Raw genomic sequence first — 16,437 nt, forward strand, 5'->3', positions numbered from 1 at the left:
CTCAGAGCGTATAGATTAAAAAGGAACACTTTTTTGGATAACGACAACTGAGATTTCCCTGTGAGACGTGTAAAGTAGCCATTACTGTCGGGTAAGATAGATTAGTCTTACACTGACTCTATGTTTTGTGCCATACAAACAAAGCTAAAATAACTTTGTGTGTACGTTCGTATTATTGTGAAACAATGACACGGCAAATCTGTCTGACTCACGGATGATGGTGGTATCAACGAGGAAGACTCTCGGGCTGAATAATATCTGTAACAGCCAAATGATTCACACAACTGTATGTACACATGAACTGTATCCTATGGGTGTAGGTGCTAGAGAACTGATTATGCATTAGTATCAATAAGAAAAGATCAGCGAAATATTAGCACAAAAACTGGTTGCTACTCCGCAGCGTGTTGCTTGTGAATGTCCTATTATAGCTACGTCTGTAATGAGCTAACGAACTTAATGTCTACGTTGGCTGGTGCTTAGGGTACCATAATCAATTAAATGTAAATGTCGTGTCACTAGGGCCTCCCGTCGGGTTGACCGTTCGCCGGGTGCAAGTCTTTCGATTTGACGCCACTTTGGCTACTTGCGCGTCGATGGGGATGAAATGATGATGATTAGGACAACACAACACCCAGTCCCTGAGCGGAGAAAATCTCCGACCCAGCCGGGAATCGAACCCGGGCCCTTAGCATTGACAGTCTGCCCCGCTGTCACTCAGCTACCGGGGGCGGACCGAAATAAACTTGTCCCTTCCCTATACCAATAACAGGAGGGGGAGTGACCGGACCCTCAACGGAGAGGTTACCATCGGCCATCAACATAGTGGTGGGCAGGAAAAGAACTGTATTCCCATACCCTCTTTCGATCAGAGAATTAATTCGCCCACAAGTTACAGTGTGCTATGTAGTTCAGTGATGAGCTGTTACGAGGTGCAATATGGTATTTACCACCATGCCTTGGCCTAGGCAAAAAATATGAATTCCAGAAAAATATTAATCGTAGACTTCCAAAGCTGCAGGATTTTTCTCTATACGCCCTGCTGCATGACACCTATAGCATCGATGAAAGATTCCGCGTGAAATTATGGATAACTAATAATGTATTTCAAATAGTATTCTGCCAAAGTCTGCAGGCGTAGTGAGAATAACCATCCGCACGAAGCGCAATTATAATGAATGAAATAATCCATTGATGCATCTGCAAAAAATGTAGCTCAACAGCCCTTTTCCATTTGAAGAGTGCAGTTCCAATGAACGATTGTAACGGCTAAGCACTGATAATATAGGTACGGCGACACCTGGAAATATGATAAAATATTATACATTTCTGGAGATTTGCTCGCGAACTGCCGACTACATTACGAGGACGGTCAAAACTTTTTGAAAGAGTTATTCCCACTTGATGTTTGACATACAGTTAGTCTGCATAAGAATACACGTCTTAGATATATACTGCCTGTTATAATACAGATATCTACACCAAGTTACTTCTCTAAATAATTACGCAAGTTTAAAAAGCTATCCATGAGTACTTTGCTGTTAGAAATCTTAATAGATTCATCCTCAGTGTGTTCGAAGGTGCAGAAATGTAACCCAAAATACAGACTACTTCAGTATCACTCCCATACAGATGACGCCTTATCTGTATTTTTCGACATTTCAATCATACTGCCGTATTTGTCACAGCACGCTCCACTGATTATGTTCTTACCTATAGACTGCGTACTCGTACATCTGGAAACTATGATATTTCCCCCGAAAGACACTTTGACCTAGAACTGTGTGTCACACTATATATCTTTTTATTTTTTCTGTAGTGGTAAACTACACATTTTCTCATTTGATTAATTTTAATTTCTGCCAATTACATTTTCTTTCTATCCCGGATGTTTTTATTTTAACCTCCTCCATATAAGCTTTTTTATTACTTCTGACTTCTTTCATTCCTGTTATCAGGAGCTACGATTCGCATTCACAACTGAGAACTATACAAAAATGGCAAATTCCTTTGTCCCAGTTGTAACACAAAGCTGAAATTATTACTTCTAGTAGAAGCTATGGGAAGAAACAAACATTATAATACTTTCATTAATTCGTCACTGACGTGTTGTTTTAATATAATACCTATTTTAAAACGTATGAGAAATGCAATACAGCAGCGCTTATGGGTGGCATGGATTTTTAGTCTGTTTCCGGAGGTACGTGGCACCAATCGTCTGCGTTCAGGTCAGGCAATTCCGGCATATTAGGAGCCGATGGTTTGAGGGCGAGAAACTAGAGCCAATAGCGTCACAGATGATTCTCATCAGGTTCATATCAGGTAAATTTGGCGACCATGACATCAACGTAAGTTCACTCTCATGGTCCTCAAATAAACTGTAGCACAGTTGTAGGCTTGTGACACGGACAGTTATCCTTCTGGAGATGAGATCGCCGTCAGGAAACACATCAAGCATGAAGGGATGCAGGTGGCCCACAGTAACGCTCTCGTTGCCCACAGTTTTCATGGTGCCTCCGAACTTTGCCACAGATTCCATACAATTCCAGATAAATGTACCACCCTTGGATAATACGGCCCCCACTAGTCTGCTTCAAGTGGTGTGATGCATGTTCCGAGAAGACGTTCTCTTGTTTGTCGGCGTATTCGGACTCGACCATCGTGCAAATTTACAAGAAACGTGATTCATCTGACCAGTCGACATGTTATCATTGATCCTTGGGCCAATCTGGATGCAAGCATGACATCAGCGAAACAAGATTCTGACGCATTTTTCGACTCCGTAAGCGCAGAACAGGGAATCAGTGATCATAAGGCCGTTGCAGCATCCCTGGAAATGGAAGTAAATAGGAATATAAAAAAAGGGAGGAAGAATTATCTATTTAGCAAGAGTAATAGGAGGCAGATTTCAGACTACCTAACAGATCAAAACGAAAAATTCTGTTCCGACACTGACAATGTTGAGTGTTTATGGAAAAAGTTCAAAGAAATCGTAAAATGCGTTTTAAACAGGTACGTGCCTAGTAAAACTGTGAGGGTCGGGAAAAACCCACCGAGGTTTAACAACAAAGTTAGGAAACTACTGCGAAAGCAAAGAGTGCTTCACTGCAAATTTAAACGCAGCCAAAACCTCTCAGACAAACAGGAAGTGGCTTACAAAACACTCGTTCGACCTATACTTGAGTATTGCTCATCAGTGTGGGATTCGTACAAGGTAGGGTTGACAGAGGAGATAGAGAAGATCCAAAGAAGAGCGGCGCGTTTCGTCACAGGATTATTTGGTAAGCGTGATAACGTTACGGATATGTTTAGCAAGCTCAAGTGGCAGACTCTGCAAGAGAGGCGCTCTGCATCGCGGTGTAGCTTGCTGTCCAGGTTTCGAGAGGGTGCGTTTCTGGATGAGGTATCGAATATATTGCTTCCCCCTACTTATACCTCCCAAGGAGATCACGAATGTAAAATTAGAGAGCTTCGAGCGCGCACGGAGGCTTTCCGGCAGTCGTTCTTCCCGCGAACCATACGCGACTGGAACAGGAAAGGGAGGTAATGACAGTGGCACGTAAAGTGCCCTCTGCCACACACTGTTGGGTGGCTTGCGGAGTTAGATGTAGATGTAGATGTAAATATCCGTGGTGGGTTTAGAATCACATCACAGGCAGCTACAATTGTGGCAACTAATTCCATCTCCATATCCACTGGGGTCTCATACACAAGTGACTTTAGATACGCCCATAGGAAATAATGAAGGGGATTCAGGTCAGGTGACCTCGCAGGCCATGGAATAGGAACTCCCCTTCCAATCCAGCAATCAGGAAATACAGCACTGAGATGGTTGCGGACATCCAAACTGAAGTGAGGCGGCGCACCGTCATGTAGTATCCACATCCTCTCGTGAGCAGCTATGAGTACGTTCTCCAACAACTCAGAACTCTTTGCACAACCCTGAAGTACAGGTGACCATTCAAAAGGCCAGATTGAAGATATGGCCCAATGAGATTGTCGCCTACAGTGCCGACCCAGATATTCACAGCAAAACGAACGTGATGGTGTGACTCTGCTATATCGTGGAGGTTTTCCTCATCCCACACACGGGTATTCCTGCTGTTTGAAATACCATCGTGATCAAATGAGGCTTCGTCAGATTTGGAGGAAATCTAGTTGATTAATCCGAGCAGCCACTGACACAATGCGACCCTTTGTGCAAAGACAGTCACAAGCATTGCATGGATTCGTTCTGGGTGATATGGGTGTAAATCTCGTTTGTGGATTACTCGCCACACGTTAGTAAGTTCAGCGCCCATTTGACGTGCAGTACGACGAATACAGGGCTATTACAAATGATTGAAGCGATTTCATAAATTCACTGTAGCTCCATTCATTGACATATGGTCACGACACACTACAGATACGTAGAAAAACTCATAAAGTTTTGTTCGACTGAAGCCGCACTTCAGGTTTCTGCCGCCAGAGCGCTCGAGAGCGCAGTGAGACAAAATGGCGACAGGAGCCGAGAAAGCGTATGTCGTGCTTGAAATGCACTCACATCAGTCAGTCGTAACAGTGCAACGACACTTTAGGACGAAGTTCAACAAAGATCCACCAACTGCTAACTCCATTCGGCGATGGTATGCGCAGTTTAAAGCTTCTGGATGCCTCTGTAAGGGGAAATCAACGGGTCGGCCTGCAGTGAGCGAAGAAACGGTTGAACGCGTGCGGGCAAGTTTCACGCATAGTGATGTGAAAGATTCAGTGTTTAAACCTCCCCTACCAAGAAACGTGCCAGAACTGCGAGGTAGCATCAACAATGCTTTCGAACTCATTGATGGGGACATGCTGCGCCGGGTGTGCGCGGAACTTGATTATCGGCTTGATGTCTGCCGAATCACTAAAGGGGCACATATCGAACATTTGTGAATGCCTAAAAAAACTTTTTGAGTTTTTGTATGTGTGTGCAAAGCATTGTGAAAATATCTCAAATAATAAAGTTATTGTAGAGCTGTGAAATCGCCTCAGTCATTTGTAATAACCCTGTACGTGAAGCGGGGTGCGCCGATACACGTTCCAGCACCTCCTCTTCAAAATCGGCTATGCCAGTGGTTCTCATGTTGCCAGGTCGCCCGTTTCTTTTTTCCAATGAACCAGTTCCATCGTCCGTCGATCGAGAGAAATAAAGGATGACGCCTGTTTGGAAATCGTTCCCTGCCCAGCTTTACAGCAGCGAGAGAATTGCAAAGTACTTCCCCAAACTCAAGGCGCAAGTCAGTGAGTTTTGCGAAAATGTACCGATACTGATCCATAGCATTGTACTGTACGTCTCTTAATGGCACTGAGTAATGAACGGATCTGTTGTTGACTCAAGCACTTACTGATATGGGTGAACGTAAATCCAACAGAGCTGCCTTATGGATGGTTCAAATGGCTCTGAGCACTATGGGACTTAACATCTGTGGGCATCAGTCCCCTAGAAATTAGAACTACTTAAACCTAACTAATCAAAGGACATCACACACATCCATGCCCGAGGCAGGATTCGAACCTGCGACCGTAGCGGTCGCGCGGTTCCAGACTGAAGCGCCTAGAACCGCTCGACCACTCCGGCCGGCTGAGTTTTCCTTACTAACATCGTTAGGTTTAAGTAGTTCTAAGTTTTTGGGGACATTGGACTATTGATGACTGGAAACATGTTGCCTGGTCGGACGAGTGTCGTTTCAAATTGTATCGAGCGGATGAACGTGTACGGGTATGGGGATAACCTCACGAATCCATGGAATCTGCATGTCAGCAGGGGACTGTTCAAGCTGGTGGATGCTCTGTAATGGTGTGGGGCGTGTGCAGTTGGAGTGATATGGGACTCCTGACATGTCTAGATACGACTATGACAAGTGGCAGGTAGGTAAACATCCTGTCTGATCACCTGCATAAATTCATATCCATTGTGCATTTCGACGGACTTGGGCAATTCCGGCAGAACAATGCGACACCTCACACGTCCAGAATTGCTACTGAGCGGTTCCAGGAACACTCCTCTGAATTTAAACACTTCCGCAGACCACCAAACTCCCCAGATATGAACATTATTGAGCATATCTGTTATGCCTTCCAACGTGCTGTTCAGAAGAGATCTCCACCGCCTTGTACTCTTACGGATTTATGGACAGCCCTGCAGGACTCATAGTGTCGGTTCCCTCCGGCACTACTTCAGACATTAGTCGAGTCCATGCCACGTCGCGTTGCGGCACTTCTGAGTGCTCGTGGGGGCCCTACACGATATTAGGCAGGTGTACCACTTTCTTTCGCTCTTTAGTGTGTATTCCTCATCTACCTATTAGTTAAAATCGTCTCAAAATATAGTATTTCTTAGGATTAGTCTCCACATATGAACAGAAAGACATATTGGGAGACTGTAATTTATAATATGTACAGATATATGTAGATACTTAATTGGAAGGAAAACTTGGATGTAACTGAAGAAGAATTCAAACCAAAAGACATCACAACTTTATACCCTACTAGACAGAAATTTATAAGTAATAATCATAGTTATAAATATTATCACAAGAATATACAAGAAATTATGCATTACTTACATTATTTGTTTGATATTAAGAGAACTCCATTAGCTGTTGTGCATCACACTATCTGTACATTTGGCATGACAAACATAGCTTCCAAAATTGATGTGCATTTTGGGAGGCAGCCTTAATGAAAAATATAGCTTCAAATATTATGAAAATTAATAGTGTTTTTGGTATCTCGTTATTTCAGTTGTTCTTTATTATTTCATTTGAACTTTGTAAAAACTGAAAGGATTTCTTTACATATGAACAGTAAATTACTCAATTACGTTCGAAAGTGGAAGACAGTACTCAGCTCCCAAAGTACAACCCCTGCTTCATCTACGAGAAATAAATGATGTTATTTTCTTTGAACTTCAAAGGATATATGGCAAACATATTGTATAAATCTAGTATTTTATACATCCTCAGCAACTGTAGTCATGTATAACGAAATAATAAGCAACCAGTAGAAAAAAAAGTTAATTTCTTTACCTGTTTCTGGCACTTGGTGCCCTTCTTCAAAAGGGTTATACCTACCGCACTATTTTCGGGTGTCAACAATAAGATGCGTACAGAAAACTGCCATTCTCATGTAGTTCATAGTGTCTGTACAAAAACAGTAAACTAATTTCGTACTGACACTATAATCCACATGACCAGGGTATTTTGCTACATGCATATTATTGCTAATACTTGTAAATAATGTGACAGGTATAATCTTCTGAAGAAGAGCACTAAGCGCCCGAAACCGATAAGGAAATTGAATTTCTTCTATGCAACCGGTTGCTTATTAATTCGTTATTTATTGTATACATGAAGACCAGAGCACGTTATATGCAGGTTACCATACTTTTGGTGGAAAAGGACTAGCCTTGTGACTCTGTGAGGCAACTTCCACGCATGGTTCCTAGACACCTCTCGCAATGATATAAGAACACAGTCGTTCACCCCAAACCGAACATATACATAGGTTTCCGTAGAAAGTGTTGAAATATTGGGGTAGGTTCTCACTTTTTTGCGTGGTAGAGTAATTATGGTGTACGCGCACGTGGAGACAGTGTTTGCGCAGCAATCGCCGACATAGTGTAACTGGGGAGGAATAAGGGGAACCAGCCCGCATTCGCCGAGGTAGATGGAAAACCGTCTTAAAAACCATCCACAGGCTGGCCGGCACACCGGACCTCGACACTAATCCGCCGGGCGGATTCGTACCGCGGACCGGCACGCCTTCCTGCTCGGGAAGCAGCGAGTTAGACCGCGCCGCTAGCCGGGCGGGCTTAATGAGATGAGTACTTATGCGGTTAATTGTTGTTTTTGTGTGACCTTGGAGGACTATAGAAATTAAATGAAGTGTAAGAAAGAAATCCTTTATGGTCTTAGTCAGGAGAGCGATCCAACTTCGTCAATGTGACCAAAGATGTAACACAGTACATGAAAAATTTGATTGTTTATTTGTGACACTTATGATTTATGTCAATTTGTTTTTAACTGACCGTTTACGCCAGTTTTTTAAAATATTGTTTCTGCCTTGCTTAAATGATCTTGTGTGATTTCCCAGTGTATAAGTTAAATTACATTAATAAACGATAAGAAATAGCCTTACGACTCTCTGCCCTGATACTGCCTTGTAAATGGACAAACCTCTCCATGTGAATCATGTTCACAGTTTCATTCTTCAATCTGAAAGTTTCTTCATGGGCATTCAAGCATATTTAGGTCACAAGATATTCTATGAATGCCTCTCGTTGCAGTATACCGTGATACACTTTGAGTCTTCAATGCATAAAACTTTCATGGATCAAAACACGACGTCGGCTGGTGCTCAATGTTTATCAGTGTGATGTATCACTTACACTTCTCCATGGTTTACTTCTCTCGTAGTCATCAGTGACGGTTCTAGTTACAGATACAGATGTAGAAAGAATTCATGTGGTATAGGTGCCAAACGTAGGTTTCCCATTTATCAAAGAGAGTATTACGAGGGTCGACAGTGTGTGGAGATCAAAATGTACGATCGGTCTGCTCATTTTCGGAAATGTGCGTTTCATCACGTTTCAACCTCCAACCACAATCTGTAAGGCAATGGGCTCGTATTTGATAAGACGACAGTTCAAACCCCGTCCACCCATCCAGATTTAGGGTTTCTGTGATGTCCCTGAATCACTCAATTGGAATACTGGGATGGTTCTTTTGAAATGACACGGCCGATTTCTTTCCCATCCTTCCGCAATACGAGATTGAGCCACGCAATTGATGACAGGACGGGACGTTAAACACTTTCTTATTTGAAACTAAGACCTGAAGCAACTGACAGTATATTTAATAAGGCTATAAATATGCCCGAGGGAGGACTCAAACCTCCGGCGGGAGTGGCCACACAGTCCGTGACATTACACTTCAAAATGAGCGGCCACTCCACGGGTCACAGTGGGTTTAATGCCAAACAGATAAAGGACATAATATTGGTAAAGAATGCCAGCTTGTAGAAAATTCAAGTTACTTATGTCACCTAATATAAAATTATAATTACTTTCTTAAATTTTCATTAGACTGAGGAACAGTGATCATTAGGCTTTGTGTAAGTTTTCCACAGAAGTCTCATGATCATCCTCCTAGTACTGCATATTCTTTCACTCATTTTATCCTACCTAAACTAGCGCATCTGCTGTATGTCGGCTAAGGTTGAACAGCAACAATTGAAAAAAAACCGTTAGACCCGTCAATTTTGTACTGTTGTAGCTCGAGACAGAGATGTGCGTTTTACGGCTGTCATTTCGAAACCAGCCCTTCACAACTCGTAGGAGAAATAGTTATGCAATCACTTGGCACCGATATCAAATATGGAACGATTTTAGAGATATCTGAAATTTTCAATTTGCAATACCATATTTATTACTATTCTCTATTGATTTAATAAGCCTGAACCCTATCTAATATATAAAACTAGAGCCACCGACGCTTGTCACTAGAATCTATAACTGAATAATACAGGGTGTTACAAAAAGGTACGGCCAAACTTTCAGGAAACATTCCTCACACGCAAAGAAAGAAAATATGTTATGTGGACATGTGTCCGGAAACGCTTACTTTCCGTGTTAGAGCTCATTTTATTACTTCTCTTCAAATCACATTAATCATGGAATGGAAACACACAGCAACAGAACGTACCAGCGTGATTTCAAACACTTTGTTACAGGAAATGTTCAAAATGTCCTCCGTTAGCGAGGATACATGCATCCACCCTCCGTCGCATAGAATCCCTGATGCGCTGATGCAGCCCTGGAGAATGGCGGATTGTATCACAGCCGTCCACAATACGAGCACGAAGAGTCTCTACATTTGGTACCGGGGTTGCGTAGACAAGAGCTTTCAAATGCCCTCATAAATGAAAGTCAAGAGGGTTGAGGTCAGGAGAGCGTGGAGGCCATGGAATAGGTCCGCCTCTACCAATCCATCGCTCACCAAATCTGTTGTTGAGCGTACGAACACTTCGACTGAAATGTGCAGGAGCTCCATCGTGCATGAACCACATGTTGTGTCGTACTAGTAAAGGCACGTGTTCTAGCAGCACAGGTAGAGTATCCCGTATGAAATCATGATAACGTGCTCCATTGAGCGTAGGTGGAAGAACATGCGGCCCAATCAAGACATCACCAACAATGCCTGCCCAAACGTTCACAGAAAATCTGTGTTGATGACGTGATTGCACAATTGCGTGCGGATTCTCGTCAGCCCACACATGTTGATTGTGAAAATTTACAATTTGATCACGCTGGAATGAAGCCTCATCCGTAAATAGAACATTTGCACTGAAATGAGGATTGACACATTGTTGGATGAACCATTCGCAGAAGTGTACCCGTGGAGGCCAATCAGCTGCTGGTAGTGCCTGCACACGCTGTACATGGTACGGAAACAACTGGTTCTCCCGTAGCACTCTCCATACAGTGACATGGTCAACGTTACCTTGTACAGCAGCAACTTCTCTGACGCTGACATTAGGGTTATCGTGAACTGCACGAAGAATTGCCTCGTCCATTGCAGGTGTCCACGTCGTTCTAGGTCTTCCCCAGCCGCGAGTCATAGGCTGGAATGTTCCGTGCTCCCTAAGAGGCCGATCAATTGCTTCGAACGTCTTCCTGTCGGGACACCTTCGTTCCGGAAAACTGTCTCGATACAAACGTACCGCGCCACCGCTATTGCCCAGTGCTAATCCATACATCAAATGGGCATCTGCCAACTCCGCATTTGTAAACATTGCACTGACTGCAAAACCACGTTCGTGATGAACACTAACCTGTTGATGCTACGTACTGATGTGCTTGATGCTAGTACTGTAGAGCAATGAGTCGCATGTCAACACAAGCACCGAAGTCAACATTACCTTCCTTCAATTGGGCCAACTGGCGGTGAATCGAGGAAGTGCAGTAAATACTGACGAAACTAAAATGAGCTCTAATATGGAAATTAAGCGTTTCCGGACACATGTCCACATAACATCTTTTCTTTATTTGTGTGTGAGGAATGTTTCCTGAAAGTCTGGCGGCACCTTTTTTAACACCCTGTAGACCGATACTAAATGTAATTATGTTTAACGATCGTAAATAGCGTAGCCTACAGTCTCTTCCGCTACCGGGTACGTAACTGTTAAAACATTTCTCCTATGACAGAGAAGATGTCTCCTCTGGTGGAAGTCACTGTAGGCGGAGTTGCACTTGCGCCCACATGTAAGTTACGAAAGTTCTGGCGGCTACTAAAAGAACTTATATATGCTTTTTGTCATTCATGTGTCAACAAATGTGAAAGAACTATTGCGAAAAATCTGGGCTGCAGAAAAGGTGTTGAGGTATTTTCCAACAATACACTTGAACCTCAGTGGTAACGAGTTATGTGTGAGACGACGTTCTGATGAATCATGATAATGCAGTTCGACGGCATTCCACGACATTATGTCTTTATTGTGTTCTTCATTTCGAAATAGTAAGTTTTCATAGATTTGTACCCCGACTATAGCGTCTTGCTAGGCAAAAACTTTGAACAGTGGGCATTTGGAGTCGATAAGAAATTAACCGTGTCTTCCCAATTCTTTAGTTCGCTGATTTGGATTTGTAGACCATGAAAGGGATCACCGTCTTTCTATTATTGGCCTTTTTTTTGGTTGGGTCGCAATGATGATGGGTTATTGATACGGAAGTAAATATGTCCTTATTTGAGTCTGTAGAAGAGTACCCAACAGTAGGACTTATTTCGCTATCTGAGGCGCTCTATGATGATACCGTGTATGCAACCATTACTTAGAAAGTAGAGTGCCACAAGTGTAGAAAAAGGTTGTCTCATTTGAATCATTTGAAGTTGTGCCGTGAAGGACGCCAGTATGTTGCAGCTAAATGCGGTTCGTGATGTGAGAGTAGAAACGACATCTAAGTAGTATCTCTTAAACACATCTTAAACACGTCGCGTGGTCTACTTTGAAAGTGGGATGATAAACGGTGCAAGATAGATGGGTCACAGCGTTTCGGAGATTACACTGGAACGAGGATTTCTAAGAGCATCAGTGTCTAGATTTCATGTCTCTACCACAGAGCCATGCGGAGCGATGGTGGTCTTCAGTACTTCCAGTCATCACTGTCTCGAATGTGGGACATCACAAACACAATTCTACCACTACTGTATAGAGACAAATCACCGCATAGGCTTCAACACACGACTGATATCGCATCCAGAGCCTTCCCGTGACTATAGCCACTCATTCATGTAACAAACCATTAGTTTTTCCTTCTGTGAAAGATCGATTCTAGTGGATATGTCTATACGGTCCGTCCAAAATGTTCCGACACTGATATTCCTGGCGTATAAACCACGTCAGCGTAGTGACTACGGTGGCAGCTTGAATTAACAACTGCAAGCAACCTATGTCCATTCGACCAATCAGTTCTGAGCGGCAGCGCTAAGCAGCGAACTTGCGGCTGTAGTGTGTCAACATTGTTGTGCCACAAATCGCAGAGGAGCAACGAACAGTGATTCGATTTCACGCTTTACTCGGTAAAACGGCTACGGAGACAGTTAAATCGGTGATAAAGGCTTACGGTGATAATTGTTTTAGTTGTGCCCGAATATTTGAGGAGTTTAAACCTTTTAAGGGAGGATAGGTGTCGCACGAGGACAACGAGAGGTCAGGGCGCTCCATCTCAAGTTTATCTGGCGGAAGCAATGAGAAAATTCGCGGTTGTTTGAAAACCTGCCATCTCTCATGCAGAGCTATCGCTGAATAATTAAAAGTTTTGAAGGAGAGTAAAGTGCGTGTCAAGGTGTATCCAGCACACAGTCCAAAGAAGGACTTTTACGACAGCTTCACATGTTGATGCGAACGTACTGAGCGTTGCACTAAAGTGAGGGAGACTATGTAGAACGCCTGAAGCATTACAACTGCCACCTTAACTTTACTCTGTTTTTTTTTTATTTATTATGTCTCGAAGCCTTTTGGACTGACGGGGAATGCCGAGCCCTCCTTGGAATCAATGACACACGTGTCAGTCCCCTAGTGTTCTTCTTATACAACGGTTAATTGATGTGTATAGTCAACTGGGATCAGAAAGCGACTTCACTGGGTTACACAGCTGATGTTACCAGCCTCCGTGTCCAAATGTGAATGGAACGGGTTCGAATCCTATTGATTGAAGAGTGTTTCATGGCCAGTTTGTAAGTAATTGTAACAGATGTAAACGCGCTCTGTTCCAATTGCCAAACTACGCACTAATGTCCCAAAACTCCCCTCAGTGTTGCACTAAATGAAGGCACGTGACATTGTTGATGACGATCAGCCTGCCTGATGGGTGCTTTAACCTGCGCGACCTCTTTGGTGGTATTCGAGAGGAGTTGACTGTGTGCCGACATCGGAATTCAATCGGTCTCTTCCTTTTATTTGGATAATCAGCCTCAAGAGAATCTCTCATGTAAAATGTAGCTGTCGACCCAACCTTACTTTATCTTCCGCTAAAGAGATAACTGGAAAGAGATATGCTTGATAGGATTCGCGGTTACTAATGACGGCTTTTGTTACGGGGCTCAGTAGGCATTGCTCGAATCCTATTACAAACAGGGAAGTCTCGCCTCTGCTTGATATAGCAGCCGGTGTCCTTATAATGGCTGTTAAGTAATGTGGGCGCTCAGGCAAGGAGTCGGCCGCTCAACTCAGAGCCAAATAATTTAGTTTCAACTGACCATTACTGTCGAGCTTCCTATTCTAACTTTCTATCTTTATTGGCTGCTCCAAGCAAGAACATCTAGACTCAGCACGGATCCATGGACGTTCTTCAACCAATGTTAAAGTGGGCAACAATATAAATGGAAACGAAAACTGAGGAATTACTAACAAAATATATGGATATAGGTCTCATAACGTTCCACAAGAAAAGGGACACGCATATGGAGGAATCGTTAATTTAAGTATCCAAATCTCTTTAAGACATGTCATACAAGTTCCTATACGATGCTTTTAATAAGAATGCAAATGATTCTATCCTGTATCTTTGCGCAAATAGATCCCCTCGTGGAACGACCTCTAGGGACGTCTTATCTCACTGCGGGTAAACCCACTTTAAGTTAATGCAACACACTGACATCAACACAGCAGACCAAATAAACAATAAAGGTCTGCAAACAAATTAGAATTACACGGATTTTCCTACTTATTTTACATGTTAATGCTGGTATGTAGATATTGTTTAGTTGGTTATCTTTTAATTGTAGTTAATCCCATATTTTGAAATGGTGTATCCTGCAAGCTGCCCGGGATAACTAAAATGAAGTTAACACTAAGAAGTGACACGTAGCCACGCATTGAGAAAGACTGTCACTGGCATACCAGTTCGAGCAATATATATGATCTGATATATTCAAGAAAATGTTTAAATTACAAGTTCGAGTAACGTACAAAACATTTATTAAGCTTTTGCCATAAATCATCTGAGTAAATATTTTTTCCTAAATATTACATTTTATATTTTCTACTCATCTGTTATGTACCACACGCAAGCTTTTCCGCCAGCCCAAACTACCTGACGGATAAAATATGAAACTTATCTGAAGGTAGTAAACCTATGATAGTTTTAAAGAACATCAAGTCTATTTTATTTATTTTTTGTTTATCTAGTTCTTAAATATAGCTTCGAAAATTTTCATAGTAACTTTCTTTCTCGAGTAAGTTGCTCTGAATCAATGATTTCAGTCTGTCAATCATACACACAGAATGCGCGCACAACACAGACACTGTGTTGTACTTTACAAAGAAATGATATAATACTGTGTATGTATACGTAATATTTTATTCGTTTCGCATAATAGTGACATTTCGCATATATCATCAATGGAACGTTCAAGTAACTAAAGTAAATGAAAGAAAAAATTTGGAATATGGGACTACGACATATGGTATTTACTATACTAGTCAACAAGCTACTATAATCCTTTTAAATGTTTCGCAATAAAATTAAATACAGGAAACAGTTATACAGTATGGAGCAGAAAATGCATTATTCCGTTTTCGCTTTTTATTTCTCGTTCGTTTCTTGTTTGCTTTATATTGCAAATCATCAGGAGCCAGTAACACTTTATTCCTTCAGATCTGCATTCTTCTCGAAACAGTTTGAGTTACTCAAACGATTTATAGTGAATTATATCGTTGGACGAACGACATTACTTTAGGAGACGTAAGAAATGTTTCAAATACTATAATGTTGGAGCATACCTTCTACAAGAGTCCGTGTTCACCATAAAATTTCTGATCCACGACGATAGCGTTCCAAGCTCGAGACACGCGCTAAATCCTTTTACTCACTATTTAAACAACTGTCAAATCTTAAAATTGGGACATCCGAAACACACAAGCTGAAATTTCTGTGTCTTTAGTGAACTACTGCGCAGACTGCTCTGCCGAAAGGGACTGGCGAAAGGCTAGACCCGAGTTTTACATATGGAAATGAGCCCAAAACAATAGACTTATTGTACTGTCCCAATTACCAATCGTTCACTCCCACAAACAATTCCAGCGGATTAGTGAACCGCTGTGAACTTCGCACATTGCTCGCATAGCGTCCCTTCGTCGCAACACGCTTCAGACTAGTGAAAAGCGAAAAATTGGGACTCTGCGTAATTACCCATGTATGTCCCGTTTTATAAGCAAGGATAGAACTTCGGGACTAACAAAATCTGAATGATTAATTCTTTTAGACACATCTCGCAATAGATAACATTAGAGGATTCAGAATAAGATTACCACTCTGCAGTGGAGTGCGCGCTGATATGAAACTTCCTGGCAGATTGAAACTGTGTGCCGGACCGAGACTCGAACTCGGGACCTTTGCCCTTCGCGGGCTAGTGCTCTACCAACTGAGCTACCCAAGCACGACTCACTCCCCGTCCTCACAGCTTCCCTTCTGCCAGTACCTCGTCTCCTACCTTCCAAACTTAACAGAAGCTCTCCTGCGAAACTTGCAGAACTAGCACTCCTGAAAGAAAGGATATTGCGGAGACATGGCTTAGCCACAGCGTGGGGGATGTTTCCAGAATGAGATTTCCACTCTGCAGCGTAGTGTGCGCTGATATGAAACTTCCTGGCAGATTGAAACTGTGTGCCGGACCGAGACTTGAAGTTTCATATCAGCGCACACTCCGCTGCAGAGTGGAAATCTCATTCTGGAAACATCCCCCACGCTGTGGCTAAGCCATGTCTCCGCAATATCCTTTCTTTCAGGAATGCTAGTTCTGCAAGGTTCGCAGGAGAGCTTCTGTAAAGTTTGGAAGGTAGGAGACGAGGTACTGGCAGAAGTGAAGCTGTGAGAACGGGGCATGAGTCGTGCTTGGGTAGCTCAGTTGGTAGAGC

General features: G+C 42.6%; 1 protein-coding gene across 1 annotated transcript in view; it reads right to left on the minus strand.

The window, feature by feature from the left end:
• The window catches only part of LOC124722115 (elongation of very long chain fatty acids protein AAEL008004-like), a 138,677-nt gene extending 123,196 nt beyond the window's left edge, over positions 1-15,481 (minus strand). Inside the window, exon 1 of the mRNA XM_047247322.1 lies at positions 15,304-15,481. The gene's annotated coding sequence lies outside the window, so the exon portion shown is untranslated. The remainder of the gene's footprint in view (positions 1-15,303) is intronic.
• Positions 15,482-16,437: the final 956 nt, after the last annotated feature.

The sequence above is a fragment of the Schistocerca piceifrons genome, chromosome X, assembly GCF_021461385.2.
Source record: "Schistocerca piceifrons isolate TAMUIC-IGC-003096 chromosome X, iqSchPice1.1, whole genome shotgun sequence".
Lineage (NCBI taxonomy): Eukaryota > Metazoa > Arthropoda > Insecta > Orthoptera > Acrididae > Schistocerca > Schistocerca piceifrons.